Consider the following 24,560-nt stretch of genomic DNA (forward strand, 5'->3'; position numbering starts at 1 on the left):
TTCAGCAATCTTAAAACCATTCACCTTCATCATTTTTGCCTTCATTTTGTTACTAGTAAAGCTCTACTAAAGTAGTAAATATTTTAAAATTCAGCTCAGTGCTCAAGTCTGCACATGTCATCTATTCATTCCCCACTTGATAACAAATCATTCAAGTGAAAATACATCACCAAAATTCTGAGCAATCTGAATGCAAATTAAATCAATACAGTAACTCAGGAGAATTTGCCCTTGCCAGTCATTCAAATTCAGGTAACTGTTAGGGTCTTTATTTTATTCTAGCTAATCCAAAGAAGCATAAATGTGCTTAAGGCATTCACTGGAAACTTCATATCAAGTATGGAAAAGCCTAGAGCAGAAGGACTTATTTTTATTACATTTATTCATGGGGATGGTGTCGCTGCCTGCCTAGCACAGTCCATGTGCAGAGGTTATATCACAACCTTCAGGAGTTAGCTCTTTCCTTCCATGCAATGGGTCCCAAGGATCAACCTCAGCTTACTGGACACTTGGTGGCAGAGTGCCTTTATCTACTGATCTATATAAACAAAATCTGAATACCTTCAAAACTGGGTATCCATTCTAGTTTGACACCAGTCTAAATGATCTACCCTGTCACAAGAAAACCATAAGGCCCAGTATTATAAATAAACAGAAAGTGCTATAATTTGTATCCATCATTTATTCATATCCCTACCACTGATTAACACTAATTAAAGTTTTTCAAAATGTGTATTATAGCTATAAAGTATTTTGAGAACTCATCATGAATAATTCAAAAACAGCCTTGAAAGGAGGGTTTGTGCCTAGGCTTATTATATCTTGTTTTCATACTATGTTTGGTTGATATCCCTGGGAGGGCTGCTCTTTTCTGAATGAGAACAGAGGACAAGTGGATCTCAGTGAAAGGATAAGTGGGGTGGGTGGACCTGCGAGAAATGAAGGGAGACTGAGGTTGGGATGTATTATATGAAAGAAGAATAAATAAAAAGTAAAATAAAGATTTTAGTCCCTTAGCATCTTTCTAGTTTTTTGTAGGTAAGCCTTTTCTTATAATGAAAACAGTACCAGGCTGTGTTAAATATTTAAAAGAAAATATTCACCAATCTATACATTTTAATATAAACTCCATTTAAAGAACAGGAATATTCTATGTAAGTTCCATGTCTACCTTGGGAGCTTTGAGAAAATGTTACTTATGTTCCAAACATCATTATTAAAAAAAATCATTAAATAAGTATCCTGTAAGATACTGTCATGTCCCTTGAGTCTGGAAGACTGACTATGGAAGATAAAGAGAGGGATCCAGCACTTACCCTCCATGGTATGTTGAGAGAGAAGAAATATGCATAAACAAAGGAGAGCTGTTCAGTATGGCTGTACGCATACCTCATAGGCTAGGACAGTGAGTCCTGGAAGCACAAAGAAGGATGATAGCAGAGAAGAGATATTGTTTCCCCTACAAAGGAGGATAAGGGAGGGTAATCATTACTGCAAAACTAAGAGAAATGAAAATGCATTATAAAGACTCTGGATGGACTTATACCAAAGGCCAGAGATCAGTGAAAGAGAAGTGTTTGTAGAGGTTGAGAGCATCTTGGAAAAGTAGGAGTTGGCTTACTTTCTTACATGACTTTCTTACAGATAGTGCAGTTAAAACTGGCAAATCCCGTTAAAATCTTCTGAACCTTCTTGTCAGCAGCTTTATGTTATGGGCTTACTGCACAGAGGAGTTCTCTGTGCACAGGCTCAATACCTATTTGGCAGAAGTCTTCCCAATTGGCAATAAAAAAAAAAAGACTGACAAAATATGTTCTAAGTCTCATGCCTCCCAGCTAGGATCAGCACTCCTTTGCCAGAGTTCTTTTAACACTAAAGACTCCTTAGTTTCTTCTTTCCCTTCCTCCCTCCCTGCTTCCCTCCTTACCTTTTATCTTGTTTCCCTCCCTTCCTTCATCTTTCTCTTTTGTTCTCACTCTGCCACAACAATATTTCAAGAGGAGCTTCAGGTGGTGAAAGAAAATAGTCCATGCTATGTTTTCCTCTTGTTTCTCTCAGGAACTGTAGCCAAGAAAAATAAGGAAAGAAAGAAAGAAAGAAAGAAAGAAAGAAAGAAAGAAAGAAAGAAAGAAAGAAAGAAAGAAAGCACACATTGGAAAACCTGGCTTTCAGGATTAATGGAATTCAAGAGTACACAAAAATGGGCTAAGCCAAGACCTAAGTCAGATGATTGGGGAAAACTGAAATTAAGATCAGTATTAAAAGGATGTAAACAGGAAAGAGACCCCAAGTGTGCATAAAGTAGAGACAGGAGACACCATTATGAAGAGCTCTAACTCTTCCTCAGTCTCTGTGGTTCATGTGTCTTCACCCTTAGATTCAGAGGGAATTGTTTTCTTTATGTCCCTCTAGCTCTTACACTCTTTCTGCCTCCTCTTCACCCGAGTGTGATGAGAACTTAAGGGAGGCATTTGATGGACATATCCCATTTAAGGGTTAAGAGTTCATTAGGGTCTGTCACTTTCTGCATATTGTCTTTCTGGAAGTCTCTGAACTTGCTCCCATCTGCTGCTTCATGAGGAAGCTTCTCATATGATAACTGAGCAAGGAACTAATCTTTGAGTGTAGTAGAATGCAATATATATCTATCTATCTATATATATATATGCACATTATTATTTGTTTTTACACTAGGACCCTGGGGTATCTGGTCTTGGATTCTTGGTCATGTAAGCAACATCAGATATAGGTTCCATCTTGTAGGAGTCATAAATCAAATCAGGCAGGATACCATTGTTGATCAAATGTTTTGTAGCTGGTTTGGTGTTCACATTTCTCCCTTGAGAGAGAGCAGATTCCCTTCACATAGCAAAGCAGAGTCTTCACAGAGGGGTGAAGAATCTATGCCTACATCAGGTTGACTTCTCCATGTTCATTGAGTTTTATGAGTGTTGTACTCAACAATGGGACCTTGCTTTCATTTTGTGTAGAGCAAACTCTAGTCTTAGCAATAGCCTGAGTGGTTTGGGGATTCATATGGGACTCCTTTGATTGACAACTCAATTCGAGGTAACCCAAACCCCAGACTGGAAGCTTAATTAGGTTACAAGAGATGACCAGTTGGGATGTTGTCTTCCCATTATTTGACTATTTCATTTATATCATCCTCGTATGTTTAAAATAATTCTATTTTGTTAGGTTTCTATACTATCCCTCAAATGACCCTGATTTTAGCTGTTCTCCTTGTATTCCAAGCTCTTCTTACCTACCCTTCCCAATTGCTCGTCCCAGTCAAGTGCCCTCATTCCCCACCAGCATACCCATAGCTTTCTATTCCATGTCATCTCTCCTAGGAGAACTATCTGCTCCCCACCCAATAGTCCCTTCCTTTATACTTAATCTCTGTGGCCCTAAGTATTGTAACTTGGTCATCACTGACATAACAACTAACATCTACACATAAGTCAGTACATGCCACATTGGTCTTTCTGGGTCTGGCTTATCTCACTCCAAACAATGTTTTCTGGTTCCGTCCAATTATCTGAAAATTACTTTCTCCCCCCTTTTTTTAATGGTTGAGTAATATTTCATTGTCTAAATGTACCACATTAAAAAAATTAATTCATCTGTTCAGGGAAGTTTAGGTTCTTTACAATTACTGGTTAGTAAGAATATAGCAGCAATAAACATGTTTGAAAAGGTGTTTGTGGTAGGATGAAACGTCCTTTGGGTACATTCCCAATAGTGGTATAGATGGATCTTGGGTAGATAAATTACCATAATTCTGAAAAACCACCTCACTGATTTCCAAGCTGTACAAGTTTGCACCAGCAATGGATGAATGTTCTCCACATTTCACAACCTCACCAAGATGAGCTTTCACTTTTTATTGGGCTTAGCCATTCTGATGGGTATAAGATGAGATTTCAAGCTATTTTTATTCAAATTTTCATAAAGACTAAGGATATTAAGTGTTTCCTTAGGTGTTTCACGGTCAAATTAGTTTCTTCCTTTGAGACCTCTTTGTTTAGATATATACCCCATCTTTAAATTGGGTTATTTGTTTTCATGATATCTAGTTTTTTAATTATTTGTATATTTGGGGTACTAGACCCTTATTCGATGTGAAGTTGTTAAAAAATCTTTCTGCATTCCTGAGGCTGCAGCTGAGTTCAGATGTTCTCCTTTGCTGTACAGAATCTTTTTGGTTTTGGGAAGTCCCGTTTATTGTTAGCCTTCATGCCTCACTATTGGTGTTCCATTCAGACAGTCTTTTCCTGTGCAAATAAGGTCAAGGCTCTTCTCTGTTTCTCTTCTGTCATGCTTCAGTGTATATGGTTTTATGTTGAGGTCTTTGTTCATTTGGAGTTGTTTTGTGCAGGGTGATAACCATAGACCTGTTTGAACTCTTTTGTATTCAGACTTCCATTGTGACCAGAAGTAAAAGAAACTGTTGCCTTTTTTTCAGTATGTATTTCTGGATTCATTATAAAAAACATTAAATGTCCATTTTATGTGAACTTACAACTGGCTCTTCAATTCAATTTCATTGATCAAAGTGCCAATACCATGCTGTTATTCCTACAACACTTAGTACAACTTGACATCAAAGACGGTGACATCTCCAGTAGTTCTGTCATTACTCGGGAGTGTTTTAGCTACTTTGTGTTTCCATGTGAAGATGAAAATTGTCCTTTCAATATATGTGGAGTATTTTGATGGGGATTGCATTGAATCTATCGACTGCTTTTGGTAGGATGGCCATTTTTTACTATATTAATCCTACTGGTGCATGAGCACAGAAGATCTTTCCATCTTCTAATACCTTCTTCAATTTCTTTCTTTAATGTCTTGAAGGTTTTTGTGTTAGTTTGGTTTGGTTCTGTTTTTGAGACAGGGTTTTTCTGTGCAGCTCTCGCTACCTGGAACTCTCTTTGTAGACCAGGTTGGCCTCAAACTCACAGAAATCCACCTACCTCTACCTTCCAAGTGCTAGGATTAAAGGTAGACACCACCATCACCTGGATAATGTTTTGAGGATTTTAACACAGAAGTCTTTGACATGATTGTTTATAGTTAATAAAAATATTGTTTATTCCTTGAGGCTTTTTTAAACTGAGTTATTTCTCAGATTTTTTTTCTCAGTCCATTTGTTATTTATATATAGGAAGACTTAGTGATTTTTTTTTCAATGCAGTTTATTCAGGAACCTTGAACAATCATCTGACCCTGGGGAAAGCCAGCCCACATCTTAAATAGCCTCTGGGTAGCCAACCCCAGTGTGCCACATGGGCAATGCAGATACGTCCACATACATGGAAGCAAGCCAGATCCTCAGCCTTAGCCAAATGTGGAGTTGTTCGTGACAGAGAGCACTCACCATCAGGAAGGTGGAAGGCGGAAACCAGCTCCATCTTTAAGGCACAGCATTACGCAGCTCTCTACAGTTCCCCCTTTTTGTTTTAGACGCATCAGGCAAGAGTAGAGGTCTGATCTCTGATATTAGAAATAAATTGGGACTTTGTACTGATGTTCATTTAGGTGTCATCCACCCAAAGAGCATCAGACCCTTCTGATACCTTTTTCTCAGAGGCAGGACCTGGGGCATCAACCCGCATGCAATCAGACATGCTCTTCTCTGGGTCGAAAGCGGCTGACCCTGAGTGCAGGGCTTAGCCTCACATCCTGAGCATAACATTTCAGCTTTTTATGGTAGGACTTAGTGATTTTGTGAGTTAATTTTGTATGCAGGTACTTTTCGGAAAGTGTTTATCAGCTATAGCAATTTCTCAAAAGAACGTTTAATGCCATTTTTATATACTTTCATACATTTCTCAGATGATATGATAAAAATATTTTCAAATTTGTATCCTCATGATCTTCTTCAATTTTATTATTCTATAAAAGATTTCAAGTACTATATGAAATACATATGGAGTGAGTGGACAGCCTTGTCTTGTTCCTCAATTTAGTGGAAATGCTTTGAGTTTCTCTCCATTTTAAGTATATGTTCGCTATGTACTTGCAGTAAACTGTCTCTATTATATTGAGGTATGCCCCTGCGTCCTTAATTTCTCCAGAACTTTCATCATAAAGAACTGTTGGATATTTAAAAGGCCTTTTCTGCATCTAATGAGAAGATCATGTGATTTTTGTTTTTCAGTTTGTTTATATGGTGGATTACATTTATTGATTTTCACAAATTCAACTATCCTTGTGTCTATGGGATTAAGCCTGCATGATCATGGTAGATGATGATTTTGGTGTGTTCTTGGATTTGGTTTACAAGTATTTTGTTGACAATTTTTCATCTATGTTCATGCTGGAAATTGGTCTGTAACATTCTCTTTTGTTGGATCTTAATATGATTTATGTATCAGAATAACTGGCCTCATTAACAAATTTGGCAATGTTCATTCAGTTTCTTTTTTGTGAAATAATTTGAGGAGTATTGGCAATATCTCTTCTTTGACAGTCTGGTACAATTTTATGCTAAATCCATGAGCTTTTTAAAAAATTATTTCATGAATACTTTTATTTCACTAGGCATTATAGTTCTGTTTAAATTGCATATCTGACCTTGTTTTTAGCTTGGTATTGAGAAAATTATCCATTTCTTTTAGATGTCCCAATTTTGTGGCATACAGGTTTTTAATACCCTTATGCTTCTCTGGATTTCTTTGGTGTCTGCTTTTATGTCCCTTTCTATCTCTAATGTTGTTAATTTGAGTATTGTCTCTATATGTTAGTAGCTGATCTGTATAAGGGTTTGTCAATATGTTTAATTTTCTCAAAGAAAGGACTCTTTGTTTCATTGATTCTTTTTATTGTTTTATTTGTTCTTGGTTTTCCTGATTCATGTCAACCCTCAGTTTGATTATTTCTTTCCATATACAACTTTTGGGTTGGATTTCTTCCTTTTATTATTATGGAGCTTTCAGATGGGCTATTAAGTTGCTAATATGACATGTAATTTTTTTTTATGTAGGCACTTAGTTCTATAAACTTACCTTTTATATCTGTCTTAAGATGCTTTCTGTTATTTTTGTTGTTGACAATAACCAGTTTTAATCCACGGCGGTCAAATAGAATGCAGAGTGTAATTTTGATTTTCTTATATATGATGAGACATATCTTACATCTGAATATTTGGTCAATTTTCATGAGGTGCTGAGTGAAGGTGTATTCTTTTGTACTTGGGTACAATTCTGTAAATATCAATTAGGTCCATTTGGTCCATGACCTAATATGCCTCCAACATTTTCTGTCTTTTTCTGGATGGATAATAGGAATATATGTGAGAGTGGGGTGAAGAATTTTTCCCCTATCTGTTTAAGGGTAATCTGGATAAGGGTTGTTAAGTCATTATACAAACATGTAACTTTTTTAATTATTATTTTTTAATATTAGTTACAGTTTGTTAACTTTGTATCCCTGCTGTATCCCACTCCCTCTTTCCCTCCCAATCTGACCCTCCCACCCTCATTTCCTCCCTGCCCCTTTCCAAGTCCACTGATAAGGGAGAACCTCCTCCCCTTACATCTGATACTGGTTTATTAAGTGTCTTCATGACTGGCTACAAAGTCCTCCTCTGTGGCCTAGCAAGGCTGCTTCTCCCGGGGTGGGGGAGATGTCAAAGAGCCCGCCATCAAGTTCATGTCAGAAACAGTCCCTGTTCACTTGGATACTGAGCTACCAAGGGCTACATCTGAGCAAGGGCTCTAGGTCGCACCCATACATGCTCCTTACAAACATGTAACTTAAGCTGTAGTGTTGTTTCTTTTATGAACTCAGGCACCCCTGTCTTTACTGCATAAATGTTAAGAATTACATGTCTTCTTGGTGGAGTCTTGCTTTGATGTGCATTTAGTGTCCTTCCCTTTCTCTTCTGCTTAGTTTTGTTTTGAACTATATATTGTCAGATATTAAAACGACTACAGTAGATCCATTTTCAGATAATGTATTTTTCGTACTTTCACCCTGTGGAAAAATTTATCCTTGATGTTAATGTTTTTTATTTTTTTGTTTTTGTTTTTGTTTTTATGCAGCAAAATAACACATATTTTTTTCTAATCCATTCTGATAATCCGTGCGCTTTCTTTGGTGAGTTCAGAACATGGGTGTTGTGAGATTGGTGGTGGTGGTGGTAGTGGCTGTGTGTGCGCTTCTCTTTGTATTTTTTTGTATAGGATTATTTATTCCCCATGTTTTCTGGGGTGTGGTTGACTTCTTTAGATTATAGTTTTTCTTCTAGTTCATTCTGTAAGGCTAAGTTTATAGACAGATTGTTTACATTTGGTTTTATCATGAATGTTTTGTTTTTTTCCTTCTATTGTGGTAGAAAGTTTTGCTGGTATTTATAGGCTCCTTGATCTTTTTCACTTGTGGCTTTTAATATTCTTTCTTTGTTTGAAAAGTTAGTGTTTGATATGTGCTGAGTGGACTTTCTTTCTGGTCTAGTCTATTTTGTGTTCTGTAGGCTTCTTGTGTCTTGATAGGTATCTCCTTTAGGTTAGAAAATATTTCTTCTATGATTTTGTTCAAAATATTTTCTGTGCTTTTCACCTGGGTTTTTTCTTTTCTTTCTTTTTTTTGTCCTTTCCTTATCCCTATTACACGTATATTTTGTTTTTTCATAATGTTTCAAATTTCCCTGATTTGCCTGATTTTTTTTCACTTTCATTCTCTTTTTCTCTTTCTTTCTTTCTTCCTTTCTTTCTTTCTTTCTTTCTTCCTTTCTTCCTTTCTTCTTCTCTTCATCGTCTTCTCCTCCTCCTCCTTTTGATTTAACAAATTGAGAGACCCTGTTCCCATTATTAGGAAACCCATTTGTAGATGTTCTGCCCAGTTCACGAGCCCCAAAAGACCAGGAATAACTAGAATCCACTGTAAATACATGAGGTTCTTTTTATTGTAAATCATTACAAGCTGCAGCTTGGGCCCACACCCCCCACAGCCGAAGTGGTGGAAGTCAAGAGCCCTGTGCTCAATTTAGTTGGGTGATTTAAAGATTCTGGTCCCTCCCAGTAAGCCCAAGGCAGGGGCAATTCCTGTCTGGCAAGCATCTATTGGTCAAAATGCTACATTTTGAATTGATTGGCTATAGAAAGGTCCCCAGACCATAATGACCTGGTGTCCCTCCCTAGGGCAACTGTATCTCTAGGTGGTGGGGAAAGAATGCAGTAAGGTGGTCCTTCCTCTCAGGGCATTTCTAGACTTCTCCACCACCTACTTCAGGCCTTAATTAATAGCTGATTTTTAATCTTTTGGTCTCTCAGAGACTGAGCTGCCATGGGTAACATATGTGCAGGGGTTCTAGACTATCTCCATGCGTGGTCCTTGGTTGGAGTATCAGCCTCAGAAAAGAACTTTGTGCCCTGATTTTATTTTATTTTTTCTGTTGCTCTCCTTGTGAAGCTCCTGTCCATTCCAGGTCTTCTATCTCCCTCTTCTTTCATAAGATTCCCTGTACTCTGTCCATAGTTTGGCTATGAGTCTCAGCATTTACTTGGATGCCTTCTGGGTAAAGTCTTTCAGAGGCCCTCTGTGGTAGGCTCCTATCCTGTTCCCTGTTTTCTTCCTCTTTCAATGTCCATCTCCTTTGCCTTTCTGAATGAGGACTGATCATCTTCCCCAGGATCCTCCTTCTTCCTTTGCTTCTTTAGGTGTACAGATTTAACCTGAGGCTGTTCCCTGTCAGCTAAGTTTGCTCAAGGTTAACCTATTTAACCTATATAATGAGCCTTTTGCCTTTAACCTTTTGGGCCTGTACAGCCTTCTGCTCCTCCAGGCTCCCCATCCTGCCCAAAGGCTGTGGGAACTTGACACCAAAAGTTCTTGGAGCAGGGGTAGGCAGCAATTGTGGAGAAATCTGTCTCTTAGTTACCAGGTATTCTCTCTTTACCAAAGATGCTTTTGCTTTGCAATCATTTCAACCTGCTTATTTTCTAGTTGCATTGCCAACTCTTCGATGAAACAAAACCAGAGATCCCCTCTGAAAGTAAAGTAGGAATAAAACCAGTGGAAGCAGCTGCAGTAAACCTTATGCTCATATCCTGAAACAGTTACCAGTTACCCTACTGTCTCCTGTATGGAATTATTCATTATTTTAAGCCCAAAGTCTGGTGCCATTTGTTGTTCTACTTTCTGAGAAATACTTTTATTTATGTTTCATATTTTTTTCTCCCTACTCCACCCCAATCCCTTCCAACACCCCAGCACTAGGTAGGAGAGAGGAAGGGTTAGTGGGAGAGGCTGTGCAGTTCTCTTAGCTGCTTCCTGCTGATTAGGGTGGTTAGGTTCCTTGGAGACAGTCCAATCCTTGTTTCAGGAGATTGCCAACTTCTTGTCTCACAACAGCAACCAGGAGCAGCAACAGGGAAGCAGTAGCAGCATTCTTCTTTCTCTTAGCACCACACTCTCTGGGTTCTGGCATTTATTCTGTCTCCAGAGTCCTCAGATTTAATCTGCAGCTGTCAAAGAGCTCCTTTCAGAGCCTGCATGAAGCAAATAGTCTGCTGCTGTGGACTATGAATCAGTTCCACATCCCACACCTGTGACCAAAACAAAAACATATTTATATCCACAATATTCCATTCTTTGCGTGTGTGTGTGTTTTCAAGATTCCTTTATGGGATTTATTAATTTCCCCTTTGAGTGCCTCTATCATACCTACAAAGGCTACATACTATAGTCATGTCTTGTATTACAGCTATATTGCAATTGTTAGGGCCTACAGTCATAGGTTTCCTTGGCTCTGGTGGACACATATTGCTCTGGCTGTAATTAATAGTGCTTTTATGACAGAGTTTAGGCATCTGTGTTTGGGAAGATTGTAATTCTAGGTGCAGATTTTCTGGTCTTGCCTTTGCTAGGTGGGTGTTTTGTTCATTGGTTTCAGTTGCCATCTCTGATTCTTAGGAGGGTTGTGCCTGTGGTGCCTGGTAGGGAATTCTGGGATTCTACTCCACTGTGGGTTCCATGTAAAAAGTACTTCCATGTATTGGGAGCTGACACTAAAGAACAGGGGTGAGCTAAAAGAATGATAACAAAGGGGTCCACAGGAGGGAAGAAAATGAGGTGTTCCACCAGGACCTGCTTAGTTTTCTGGAAATGGTGGCAGAAAGTGAGGAGAGGCCATCACAGGTGTACAGTGATCTGGGAATGAGACTGGAATGGATGTGGAGGAGGGGAAGCAGAGGGAAGATCTGAAGCTTACTTTCCAGTTTTGATAAACTATTTTCTTCTCTGGCAGCCTGGTGGGTTTCCATGGAATAATTACTGGGGTTAGGAGCTGTGATAACAGAAGGCATTGGGATGGTGGTTAGAGGAAAATCTGTGTGACCTGCTGGAGATGGGGGTTGAGAGGAAGAGGCCACAGCAGGTTGTGTGCTACAGAATTGAGACTGAGACTGAAGGACTGGATTTGGAGAAAAGAAAAAAGAGGTGAAGATCTGCAATAAACTACCTGCTCTCCTGACCAGAGTGTCCTGAGGATTTCCATGGAGTGCTTTCTGTAGTTGGGGAAAGGGATAAAGAAATGAGTGGGGTGTGATTTTGGAGGGGAAGATCTGCGTGATCCATGGAGTTGGGGGCAGGAAGGGCAGAAAGAATGATCTGTTCTTTTCCAGAGCTGGGGTGAAACTGGGGGATGGATCTGGAAGAAAGGAGTGAGAGGCAATGATATGTAGATAGTCTACCTTCTTCCATGGCTGGCATTCCAGTACCAATTTTCTCTACTACTCCATTACTATATGTTGGGTTAGGAGAAACTGGAGGGAAGGCTAGGCAATAAATATTACTTCATGTTGATTATATGTCACAGTAAATAAACTGATTGTTAAGAGAATAGCAGAAAGTCTACGGCACTTGCCTGAGAACTGTTTTAACTCCTGGCTCTTTTTATACCTGACCAAGGTTTTTTAATTTCTGAAATTTCATTAACTAATGAGGAACAATCACTTCGAAAATTAATAAGCATACATTTATTGACTTTTATGTCAACTGTACGTCAGCTGTAAACCAATAGCTCCAGGTAAATGAAATATGTCACTCTATATTCTGTTTAACATTTGTGTACAAACAAACCTTTTCCAGTGAAATGGTATATTCATTGATACTCTTTAATATGTTGTGATTGCAAAAAGCATACATAATTATAATTCTGCAGATTTATTTCCTTCATAAATGCATGCACAAGCCATCCACCACACAAAATGACCTTTTTAAGCTTTACAGCACGCTCAATTCTTAATACAATCTTTTCCCCTTGGAGGGCTTGTCAGTGGTTCATCAGGAAGTGTTGGAGAGTAGAACTGACACTGTGCCCATTTGCCTCTTATTCCATGAACATTTTTTAAGTTAAGTGACCTAAACATGTCCCAAGATTGAAAAGAAAGGTGAATTCCAGATAATTCCTATAGTCCCCTTCATATGGTACATCATAATCACAGTTGTCTTCACACACCATTTCACAAAGGAGAAGATTATATTAAAGCCAATTTTTCAGAGTGCGTCTTGGTGTGCTGGAAGGTACAAAAATACCACATTCAAATGTTACTTTGTAAAAATATGTGTTAAGCTTTTACTCCAGGAGAAGTTTTCCAGCTAAACTTCTCTGTAAATCTTGGATTTCTGCTAGATACCAAAGCAGAAAAGGTTCCTTTGCTCCTCTACTCATTTACAGAAAACCAAGTCTCATTGGCAGTTACTTTGTCATGGCCGTAACAAAATGCCTGAGGTTATCAGTTTACAATAAGGAGACTGATTTGGGGTAATTCTTTTAGTGATCTTAGACCCTACTCACTTAGTCCCTTAGATTTTAAGCTAGTGACAGAGTGCATGGATTGGAGTTAATTCACTCTTTCCTCCTCTTTTGGCAGCCAGGAGCAAAGACAGAATTGAAGAAGGTACTGGAACGTTCCAATACACCTTTCAAAAATATGTTTCTAATAGTACCACAGGATGACAAGGAAACTCGTAAAATATGGCCTTTAGGGGATATCTAGGGTTCAGTGATAATGCCTGACTTTCCTCTCATATCTAGGAATAAAACATTTTAACACCTGTTTACACAACAACAAAATACCCGTGGCCTAAAGCCAAGTTTGAAGGATCAAAATAAAATTCTTTTGAGCTTTTAGGGGGACCTTCCACATGGCCCCAAGGGAATGTGTCAGAAACTGTTTCCAAATGCATTGTTCCTCAGGTCATGTCTGGTGGAAGCACAGATCTCCTGAGCAGGACTTGAGAATGAGAGGCAGCTGGATTCTTCGTTAAGGCATGCTTCCATTAGAACCTATCAACAAAATTTCATTTTTCAACACTCAGGTAAAATATGGATGCAGCTTTGCTGTTGTCCTGTATCCCTTCCCCAAGGTGATTCATTAATTTTATGTGATGAATGGACTTTGTTTAGAAATTCTTAACAGAGCAGATTTGTACCAGAGTGATGAAAGGGGTAAAAATACTTTCAAAAGGACAAGTTTATGAGGGCAGAAGTGCCAGGAGGTAAGGAAGGACGATTAGAGAATTCTCACCATCCCCAGGGATGCAGAGATCCCAGAGGCTGCCTCAACTATGTTTACCGAAGACAGTGAGGTCCAGGACTTCCAGCTAAATTAAACATGTACATGGAGTCACATATTAAATCATATCACATGTTATTGGCACATCTCTAATAATCACCATTCACCTTAGTGATGGATCCCTTGCTCTAATGAGGGAACCTTTTCTTCATTCACACACACAGATATACAAACACACACACACACACATTTTTAATACTATATCATTCCATACTTTCTAGATTCCTTTTGGATAGTGATTATATTAAGTCACTGCCAACATAATTACCTAAACAGAGATGCATTAAGATTTTCATCAAGACTATATTAAAGGTTGCATATGAAATTGCATTCGTTGTATTGATTTCATATATATTGATATACAATTATAGATTTTGTGGGTGTAAATAACAATAAACTTAAGATAGAGTTTTAGAAAATGCAAACACATGATAAATAAAACAGGTAAAAATACAGATTGAAAAAGAAGGTAATTGGAAGTAGGAGAAAACAAGAAACAGGACAGGAGCCTACCCTAGAGGGCCTCTGAAAGACTCTACCTAGCAGTGTATCAAAGAAGATGCTGAGACTCATAACCAAACATTGGGCAGAGTACAGGGAATCATATGAAAGAAGGGGGAGTTAGTATGACCTGGAGAGGACAGGAACTCCACAAAGTCCAAATATATCTGGGCACATGGGTCTTCTCTGAGACTGATTCTCCAACCAAGGACCATGCATGGATATAACCTAGAACCCCTTCTCAGATGTAGCCCATGGCAGCTCAGTATCCAAGTGGGTGCCCTAGTAAGGGGAAGAGGGACTGTCTCTGACATGAACTCAGTGGTTAGCTCTTTGACCTCCTCAACCCCTGTGGAAGGAGCAATCCAGCTAGGCCACAGAGAAGGTCATTGCAGCCAGTCCTGGTGAGACCTGATAAGCTAGGGTCAGATGAAAGGGGAGTAGGTCCTCTCCTATCAGTGAACTTAGAGAAGGGCAGGAAGGAGATGAGAGAGGGTGGTATTGGGAGGGAGAGAGGGAAGGGGCTACAGCTGGGATACAAAGTAAATAAAGTGTAATTAATATACCAAAATAAAAATTTAATTAAAAAATATTATTATTTTTATTTTACAATTTATTCATATTGTATCCCAGTAGTAGGACCCTCCCTCCCTCATCTCCTCCTGGTCTCAACCTCCCTCCCTCTTCCTTCCCTATCTCTCTCCACTAGCCCACTGATAGGAGAAGTCCTATCTGATCCTAGCCTATCATGTCCCTTCAGAACTGCCTGGGTCCTCTTCCTCTGTGAGCTGGCTAGTTCACCCTACCAGGGAGAAATGATCAAGGAGCAGACAACAAAGTTTATGTCAAAGACTGTCTCCTCCCCTTAGTAGGGAACTGCATGGTCTTTGGTTGATGCATCAGCCTCTGCAGTCCCCTGGGCCCGGCTCTTTTGGCTTTGTTGTTCTCCTTGTGAAGCTCCTATCCCCTCCAGGTCCTTCTACATCCCCTTTCTTCCATAAGACTCCATGTGCTCTGTGCAAAGTGTAGCTGTGGGTCTCTGCATCTACTTTGATCCCCCGTGGGGTGAAGTCTTTTAGAGGATCTCTGTGGTAAGGTCCAAGACCTTCTTCCCTCTCTTCTAACACTTCTGGTGTCTATCCTGTTTTCCCTTAGAATGAGAATTAAGCATCTTCCCTAGGGTCCTCCTTGTTGTTTAGATTTTAGTATGATTATCCTATATAATGCCTAATATCCACATATAAGTGCATATATGCCATACATGTCTTTCTGTTTCTGGGTTACCTCACTCAGGATGATCTTTTCTAGTTCCCACCATTTGCCTGCAAATTTCATGATTTCCTTGTTTTTAATTGCTGAGTAGTATTCCATTGTGTATATGTACCACAATTTTTGTATCCATTCTTCAATTGAGGGACATCTAGGTTGTTTCCAGATTCTGGCTATTGCAAATAAACCTGCTATGAACATAGAATCCCCCCAAATCAATCTATATTCTAATGCAGCTAAAAAATATTGGTTTTAGAAAAAAAGGATCTGAAATTAAAGCTTCTCTGGTAGTACCTAGAGGATATTTTAGATTATTGGTGTGCTCATTGAACCATATAATAAACACTTCTATATCCTGTATACAGATTTATGATGAGCTCTGTTATTAGAACTCTTGCCTTATCAAATATAACTGTTTAGTGTGGTCACACATGAACCCTTAGAGCTCATAAAGGAAAAGTCTGTTGAGTATTTAATAAGAAGTGAGATGTTCTTTTAAGAAAGAATCAGTAATTCACACACAGCAGCCACAAATATTTCATGCCTCACCAGACTCTCAATATTGTTATCTACAGCCACAATTATGTTGCACCTTTCCATACTTTTCCAAAAGGACCCATTTGTACCCTAGTTGTGTTAATAATTAATAAATACCAGGATAGCCATGTCAGCACATGATTTCAAACAGATAATTCTCCTGCTGATAATTTATCAGAAACAGTTAGAGCCTCTGTTTATATCTGATACTTCTGATCATAAAGATGCCCATAACTCAGCTTTAGTTATATTTTCCCCCAGAGCTGAGGACTGAACCGAGGGCCTTGTGCTTGCTAGGCAAGCGCTCTACCACTGAGCTAAATCCCCAACCCGGTATATAATATTTTAAGCTACACTTTTCTTTCTTTGTTGAATAGAGGAACTGGGTACCTGGTGCATATATGTGGGTCTAAGATGGGAAGTTGCACTTCCTTCTGGTATTGACGTGGAAGCTTTACCTGCACCAGAAAAGCATTCTACATTGTCAAGTGTGATTTGTATCTCTTTGTGTAGATCAGAAAGAGCAATGGGAAAGAACATTTATAAACCACACATCTGAAAGCCTCAGAGCCCTGACTTCAACAGTCTGGATAAAAAAGATGGAAAAAATGTTAATGTGGTATCCTCTCCTACCTTCTTCAGACAGATGAAATATGTTTAAATGTATGTCATTTGTTTCCTTTCCTTCAGAAGGGAAATTCTGGAGCATGGTGAATTCTATGAGAGTCAAGCCAGTGATTGAGAAGACCACTTGGCAGATAAGCCCTTCTCTATAGAAGGGCAGTTGGAATTCAGGGCATTGTTCTGCATTCCTTGGTAAGTTCCCTTTGATAGTTTTGAGAACAAGAAAAACAACTTGAAGTATAAGTCCCTTGTATATTCATGATGGACAGCTCCAAGGAGCTGATACCTGTGAACCTCAACTTTACTTGTGGCAGGATTGACTCTGAGGACCTGGCATTAAACCCCTCCAGAGAAATGCTTCAGCAGAACAAGACGGTGAAAGTCATTTTCAAAAACATTGTGAAGAAGTGCCCCGAGATCTCTGAGTTGGCTGTCAACAATAAAAATTAAAAGAAACGTTATAAGGCATTCTCCAGGAATTTAAAGGTTGGAATTCATGAAGATTCTACCGTTGGTGTCTCTCTGAATTCCTCCGCTGTCATACTCTCAGTCTGGAGATAAGATAACTTCCCAGTCAGAGTTTGCGTCTCACATGAAGGAGTCACAAAAATATAAAGTCTACTATATCACAGGTGAGAGCAAAGAGCAGGTGGCCAACTCTGCCTTTGTGGTGTGTGCAGCAGTGGGGCTTTGAGGTCATATATGTGATGAGCATATGGACGCATACTACATGCAGCAGCTCAAGGACTTGATGGAAAAAGCCTGGCCTCAGTGACTAGGGACAGCTGGAGCTCTCAGAGGATGTGGAAGAGAAGATGGAGGAAATCAAGGCAAAGTTTGAGAATCTCTGCAAGCTCCTGAAGGAGATCTTGGATAAGAAGTTTGAGAAGGTGACAATTACAATAGGCTCATGTCTTCACCCTCTTGCATTGTGACAAGCACCTGTGATTGCACAGCAAACATGGACGGAGCAGATCATGAAAGCCCAGGTAGGCACTTTAAGACAACTCTACAATGGGCCACATGATGACTGAAAAAGCACCACGTGATCAATCCTGAGTGCCTTATGCTAGTCCTCCACAAATGCCTCAGTATAAAAAAGGAAATCTCTCAGCACATAGCCTGTTGACCTCTTACTGTCCTATGTCCAACAATGTCTGAATCAGATGGTTCATGTTCACATTGGATTGTTGTCATTCGTAATTTCAGTGTTCCCAATTTTTATAGTATCCAGTGAGGATTACACTCTGACAAATCAAAACTATTTGTTATCACCTAGAATTATGCAGCATAGAAGGACTGGACATATAATATCATCATATTATCTTGATTCTTGAATTTAACACATAAGACTGTATCCCCTGATCTCCGAGCTCATATAATCATGCCACTTTTACCAAAATTATTTTAATGGCCCCTAACCCTTTAGGAACTATGGTGTGTGTGTGCTTGTGTGTGTGTGTGTGTGTGTGTGTGTGTGTGTGTGTGCAGCCCACATAAATTAGCCATTCACTACCTCCCTGATACCCTATAAAAGTAGTCTTTTCATTGTCTACACTAGCATGTTTATTTTTCTCAAATGAATATCTAAAACTAGGCTACAAGTATAAGTCAAAGTTAAAAGAGGTAACTGGGCATATAAGTAGTTCTCATTGTAAGTCAAGCTGCTGATTCACAAATAAAATAAACATAAAACATTTTAGTACCCTCAAAAATCAAGAGTCTTTCTAAGTAAGGATTGATCTTCTGAACTCTATGGCTAGCTCTTTGACCTCCCAAGCCCCCTGTGGGAGGAGCAGCCTAGCTAGGCCACAGAGGAGGACATTGCAGCCAGTCCTGGTGAGGCCTGATAAGCTAGGGTCAGATGGAAGGGGAGGAGGACCTCTCCTATAAGTGGACTTAGAGACGGGCAAGTGGGAGATGAGGGATGGAGGGTGGGATTGGGAGGGAATGATGGAGGTGCTACACAAAGTAAATAAATGTAATTAATTTAATTAATGTAAAAAAATCAAGAGTCAATAAGATGCCATGAATGTTTTGTGTATATACAGACACATTTGTGTTCAAATATCAAAGTTTCTTATTCTCTGACCATTCTGCTCAAATAGGAATGAGCATAGAATTACAGAATATGACTTTACAGAGTTGATTTGACTCAAGGGCAAAGCATTTACCCTGAGTTCTGTTGATTTTACCAAAACATGCCAGGGCACCCCTCATTGTTTGCATTACTGCTTACCACAGGTGGCAGGGGTCCACTCGAATTGTCTGTTTGCAAATTGCAGAGAGGCTGTCTTGCATAAATATTTATAGTCTCCCATTGCCTTTCTGTTTTATAAGTGACTCACTTTGCCTGGATTATCTGCCTGTTTGTTTATCTTCTTGTTGATGTTGACTAGGAAATATATATTTACATATATAGACATATATGTTTGTTAACCTTGGCATATATGTATATATGTATATACATCCCAAGGTTCACATTTTAGTGAGAGATGTGGTCACATTGGAGATCAAAATGTACCTGAATTCCCCCAAATCCTTGCACAATGAGAAGTAAGCCATCCATGTGTACTACTCAAGGGAAAGCCATTCCCTGCTTGAGACTGGTGGATATGTCAGACGCAGCTGCAGGGGAAATGACCCTGTGGGCTTCATAGCATGATAAATGCTTTTTTTCCCTCTTGTTCTCACTTTGGCTTTGAAATACAAAGCCATCTACCTTCACATTCTAACACTGCACAGTCTTATTGATTTTCATCATTAGAGTCATATCCTTTACTAGGTCCATAAGAATTGGGTCTTGCAGTTAATTATTTTTTAAAGCTTCTGAATAGATATAGTAACATAAATTCATCTTTATCTATAAAGCATAGAACTGTAAGGTCTTTGTACAGAGAAAAATTCAAGGCACCAAGATACCCCCCAGAGTGGAAAGTATTGTGTTGTAGACACATCGAATATATTAAATATATTTATTTTTATGGAGTTTTTAATCTAATAACCTATTGATAAACACTATTTTTAAATTTGTTTGCTTTTAATTGGCTGTGCACTACTAAGGTAATAAGACCTTAGGCTCAGCTTGAGGTAAAAAGGTGGGAATGCACAAGTAAAAATCTTCTTACATTTAACGTGCAATGTAATAAACTAGAATACCTTATCGATGGAGATTTTGTTGCTCAATTAATTTAGTTTTCCTTTTTCGCTGCTAAAAATGTAATATTACACATATGTAGATACCTGAAAGACTAAGTTGGTTTTAAAATGCAGCCTTTCTCTTGATATGGTCTCCTGGGAAATAACTCTTGTTGTTCCATTTTTTTTTCTAATTATTCCTCTAGTCTACAACCTTCTACCTAGTCCTTGAACAACACCAGCAGAATGTTTTTAAAGCCAGTCCTTTGCACTTATCGGAAGCCCTTTATTCCACACTTAAACCCTCACTTCCTCCCTATTATTCCTCCAGCCTTCATTTGCACTGCAGACCCTCAACCTTCTGTTCTGATATTTACAGAGCCATGTGTTCTCTGAATATTGATTCTTTGCACATTTTCCTCTATTTCTGTAATGATTTTCTAATTTACATCAAAATATTTTTAAACAAACACTACATCAATAATGGTAACTAACCATGTACTCTCCACCATTCTAAATACAATGTGTTTGTATGAATTAATTGGCCTAATATTAAAACACTACAAGTTGTTATTAACTCAGTCTTATAAATAAAGAATGCAAGAAGCATAGAAGCTAAGAAAAATGTTCAAGGTCAAACAGTAATAGAGATAAATTAGACACCTTGATGAAAATTCATCATTTTAATTACTTCTTGTGATGGTTAATATGTGTTGTCTACCAGATAGAGTTTGAAATCACCACCAAAGTACAATACACATCTGTGTCTCATCCTTAAAGTGAGCATCTTCATGTCCTGGACCGGTATATCAGACTGAGTGAAAATACGAAACAAAGCTGAGTACCAGGACATTTACCTCTCTCTGTTTTCTGATTTCCATCATGATTTCCCGACCACAATAAACTGTGCCCTAAGTTCAGATCATTCCTTTCTTTCTTAAGTTGCTTCTTTTTGGGTATTTGATCAAAGCAATAAAAAAAAGTGATCAATATATGTAGCTATTGAAACTCTCAAGAAGTTTCCACAGTTGCTCTGTACCAATTAACATTATTTTAATGTTTTAATAATAATACTATCCTTCACATCTATGTGTTTATCTATATTAATACTTTGCAACTTTTCAAACTATTCTGCCATCCTTCTTGAATTATGTGACCCTTCTGATTTCCTGGCTGCAGAGGTTCTGGTGTCTGGAGCAGCACCTGTCATGTAGGAAGCCCCAGAAAAGCATTTGCTGAGGATCTAATTAATGGCCTAGTGCTTGTGTTCCTGTCTGGATGTCAGATTCACCATCTATGATGTAGAATTTACTCTGGCCATTGACTTCAGGGTATTCAGAATCGTTATTTGTGAGTTTACACGGAGGGGAAAAACCTAATGATTCACCCTGATTTACACATCAGAATGACAATTTATTAATTCATTCTGAAGAATGTTCTTGTCAGCCAGAATGAACCTTCATCACTTCTTAGAGAAGCCTCTGTGGAAAAGCAAATTAAGACCAGAAGGTTGCTTAGAAAATGTAAAATTAAAGTGAAGGAAAGTTGAAGACATCACAAGATATTTTAATCAAGTAATCGCAGTTTCACAAATCACCATTCCCAAATGCCAAGATATTCTTTTTTTTATTTTTTATTTTTTTTATCAGTTACATTTTATTAACTCTGTATCCCAGCCGTGTCCCGATCCCTCATTCCCTCCCAGTCCCTCCCTCCCTCCCTCATCTCCACCGTGCCCCTTTCCAAGTCCACTGATAGGGGGGACCTCCTCCTCATTCATCTGATCCTGTTTTATCAGGTATCTTCAGGACTGGCTGCAAAGTCCTCCTCTGTGGCCTAACAGGACTGCTCCTCCCTTCGGGGGTGGGGAGACCAAAGAGCCATCTGGTTTCCCAAAGTGAGGGGAACAGGGACTATTTCTAACAGGAACTCAATGACTGCCAAGATATTCTTACCTGCAGGTGAACTCTTTCCATTTAATAAGCTCTCTTATTCTATCATATCCATTCTGACCCTCTAACTTTTCAGAAATCTCTACGACACTTTTTCCCCATTTTCTTATGTCCAGAGAAGAAACTATCAACACTGCTATTTCTGAAAGAGGAAAAGCTCTTTGCTTTAGATGATCTTGCACTTGACTTCCTGTCTACTGACTTATGTGACTCGGTCCCAAAATGACTAAATTCACATTTTACGGCTATATTCGAGATGACTTTGACTAAGTGGTGGATTTATGTGTAGTGATAATTTTTTATTCTTTAAAAACACATAGATGTTACTGGAATGTGTTTTTGTCTTAATCCCAGGTGTGGGATATGGGGCTACTTCAGATTATTGTCCACAGCAGCTGACTATGATTTGCCTTGTGCTTTAGCAGGGGCCATGATTTTGCTAGCTGCAGATAGTTACTGCAAGTGTATGACTTTTGGACTTAGGGGAACTCTGTAGAGGGCACATGAATCCTAGAGCCTCAAATGGGCTGCAACAGCTGCTGCTCCTGATGTTGGCTGTTGTTGGTTACTGTTTGTCAAGTGGTCCACGCACAAAGAGACATGAAGAAAAAAAAAATGAATACTCTGACTGGGAAGATCAAACTTGCCCCAAAGAAATCAATGTTCCTAATCTGCAGGAAGTAGACTAAACATAAAAATGCCCCCTTTCCCTTCTATCCTTTTTTCTCTCCTATCTAGTGTTAGGGGGCTAAAAGGGTGGAGAAAGGGATAAGGAAGAAAAGTTTAAGTATCACACTTACAGTGACAGTATGCCACAGTAACAACAAACATGAATCCCCACATACTCTATTTTTAAAATTTGTCAGTGGGGCACCCAAGCAGCTCTCAGCTTGGAGGTTTTCCTGCCTGCTCCTCAGTTGCCTGGGCCCTCCGGGGTTGGCTCCAGGGAGCCTGCAGAGGCAGTGAACTCCACGAAGGTGAACTAGGCATGCCACCCAAGCCCCTTGTTTCACATCCCAAGGAAGCCTGTGGGGCATCAGAGCAGCTTTTGTCTGGGAGGTCTTTCTGAGTGCTCCCCAGCTGCCTGGCCCACCCACCTGGGATACAACCAGTATGAATCCAGCTGAGGGACCACCAGGCCAGCGAACACCAGACTCAACTGGATGGGTAGAGGCCAGTGTAAGAACATAAGCAACAAAACTCAGGGCTGTATGGCACCACCAGAAACCAGCGTTCCTATCAGACCAAGTCCTAGATATACTATCACCTCTGAACTGCCAGAAGAAGATTTTAAATCTGAGATTAGGAAAATGATAGCGGCATTAAAGAAAGAAAATAAAGCTCTCAAAGTAGCACAGGAAAATACATTCAAGCAGATGAAAGAATTAAACAAATCTGTTGTTGTAAATACAAGTTGGGTGTTGGGCTATATAATGTTTATTATTAGCCTATGGTTATTGCAGCATTATTATCTAACCCACTGTCTGTAACTTTATAATTGCCTTATTTACCTTGGGCTGGGCAGATATTTCACTTATGCTGTCTCAGTAACCTCACCATCCACCTCCCAGCTCCCATCCAATGTCATCTGCTTTAACCATCCTCATCAAAACTGTCTTCCAGCCATAATCCCAATCAATATTCTTGCTTATAGTTTTCATCTAGTCCTTATCACATCATTATTGGAGTACAAGCTCACATGGGTTTTGTCTCCACACTAACCCATCCTGTCACCCTCCTTTCTCCTCTCTTCCTGTCCATCTGTTTACCATGATCCTTCTGAACCTGAAGCCCAGGAACCTTAGCTATGCCTCCCCCATTCTGCCCTGCCCAGATAGAGGTAGGTCATTTAATCAACCAATTAGGTATGATGACTTAGGCAAGTTTACACAACTGGGATAGGTTTACACAACAAGGAAAGGTTTACTTGAGAATATGTTCTTCTGGGCAGGAACAAGAACTTGGGGAGCCAGTAACATGCCTCAGACAAACGTCCAACACAAACTCCTTAAAGAAATTAAAGAAATACAGGAAACTACCATCAAACAGAACAAGGAAATGAATAAAACTGTTCAAGAGCTAAAAATGGAGCTAGAAACAATAAAGAATATATAATATGAGACAGTCCTGAATATGCAAAACCTAGGGAAGGGAACAGGAACTACAGACACAAACATTACCAACAGAATACAAGATGAGGAAGAGAGAGTCTCAGGGCTGAAAGAGACAACTGAAGAAAGTGATATATCAGTCAAGGAAAATGCTAAATTTAGAAAGCCCCTGACACAGAATATCCAAGAAGTCTGGGACACTATGAAAAGACCAAGCCTAAGAATAATAGGAATAGAAGAAGCAGAAGACCCCGTTCAAAATCCAGAAAATATTTTCAACAGAATCATAAAAGAATACTTGTCCAATCTAAAGAAACAGAGGCCTATACACATACAAGAAGCTTAGAACAGCAGATAGATTGGACCAGAAAAGAAAATCACCTTTCCACATAACAACCAGAACATTAAATGTGCAGAACAAAGAGAGAATATAAAAAGCTGCAAGGGAAAAAGGCCAAGTCATGGCTCAACAAAAATCCAGGGCCTGAGAAGATATCTTATTGACACTAAAAGAACATAGTTGTCAGCCCCAGCTACTACAGCCAGCAAACCTTTTAATCACCACAGAGGGAGAAAACAAGATAGTCCATGACAAAAACAAATTTAAACAATACCTTTCCACAAATCTAGCCTTCAAAAAAATACTAGAAGGAAAACTCCAACCCAAGGAGGCCAACTTCACCAAGGAAAACACAGGAAATAGATTACACCACATCAGCAAAACCAAAAGAAGGGAGTCACACACAGACACACACACAAACGCACACACACACTACTAACAACAATATCAAAATAATAGGAAGTAACAACAACTGGTCAATAATATCTTTCAACATCAATGG

The 24,560-nt window shown here is 39.1% G+C and overlaps 1 pseudogene; it reads left to right on the plus strand.

Moving 5' to 3' along the window:
- The first annotated feature begins 1,257 nt into the window (after positions 1-1,257).
- On the plus strand, positions 1,258-17,646 carry LOC110563845 (heat shock protein HSP 90-beta-like; annotated as a pseudogene).
- Positions 17,647-24,560: the final 6,914 nt, after the last annotated feature.

The sequence above is a fragment of the Meriones unguiculatus genome, chromosome 1, assembly GCF_030254825.1.
Source record: "Meriones unguiculatus strain TT.TT164.6M chromosome 1, Bangor_MerUng_6.1, whole genome shotgun sequence".
In the NCBI taxonomy this organism is placed as follows: Eukaryota; Metazoa; Chordata; class Mammalia; order Rodentia; family Muridae; genus Meriones; species Meriones unguiculatus.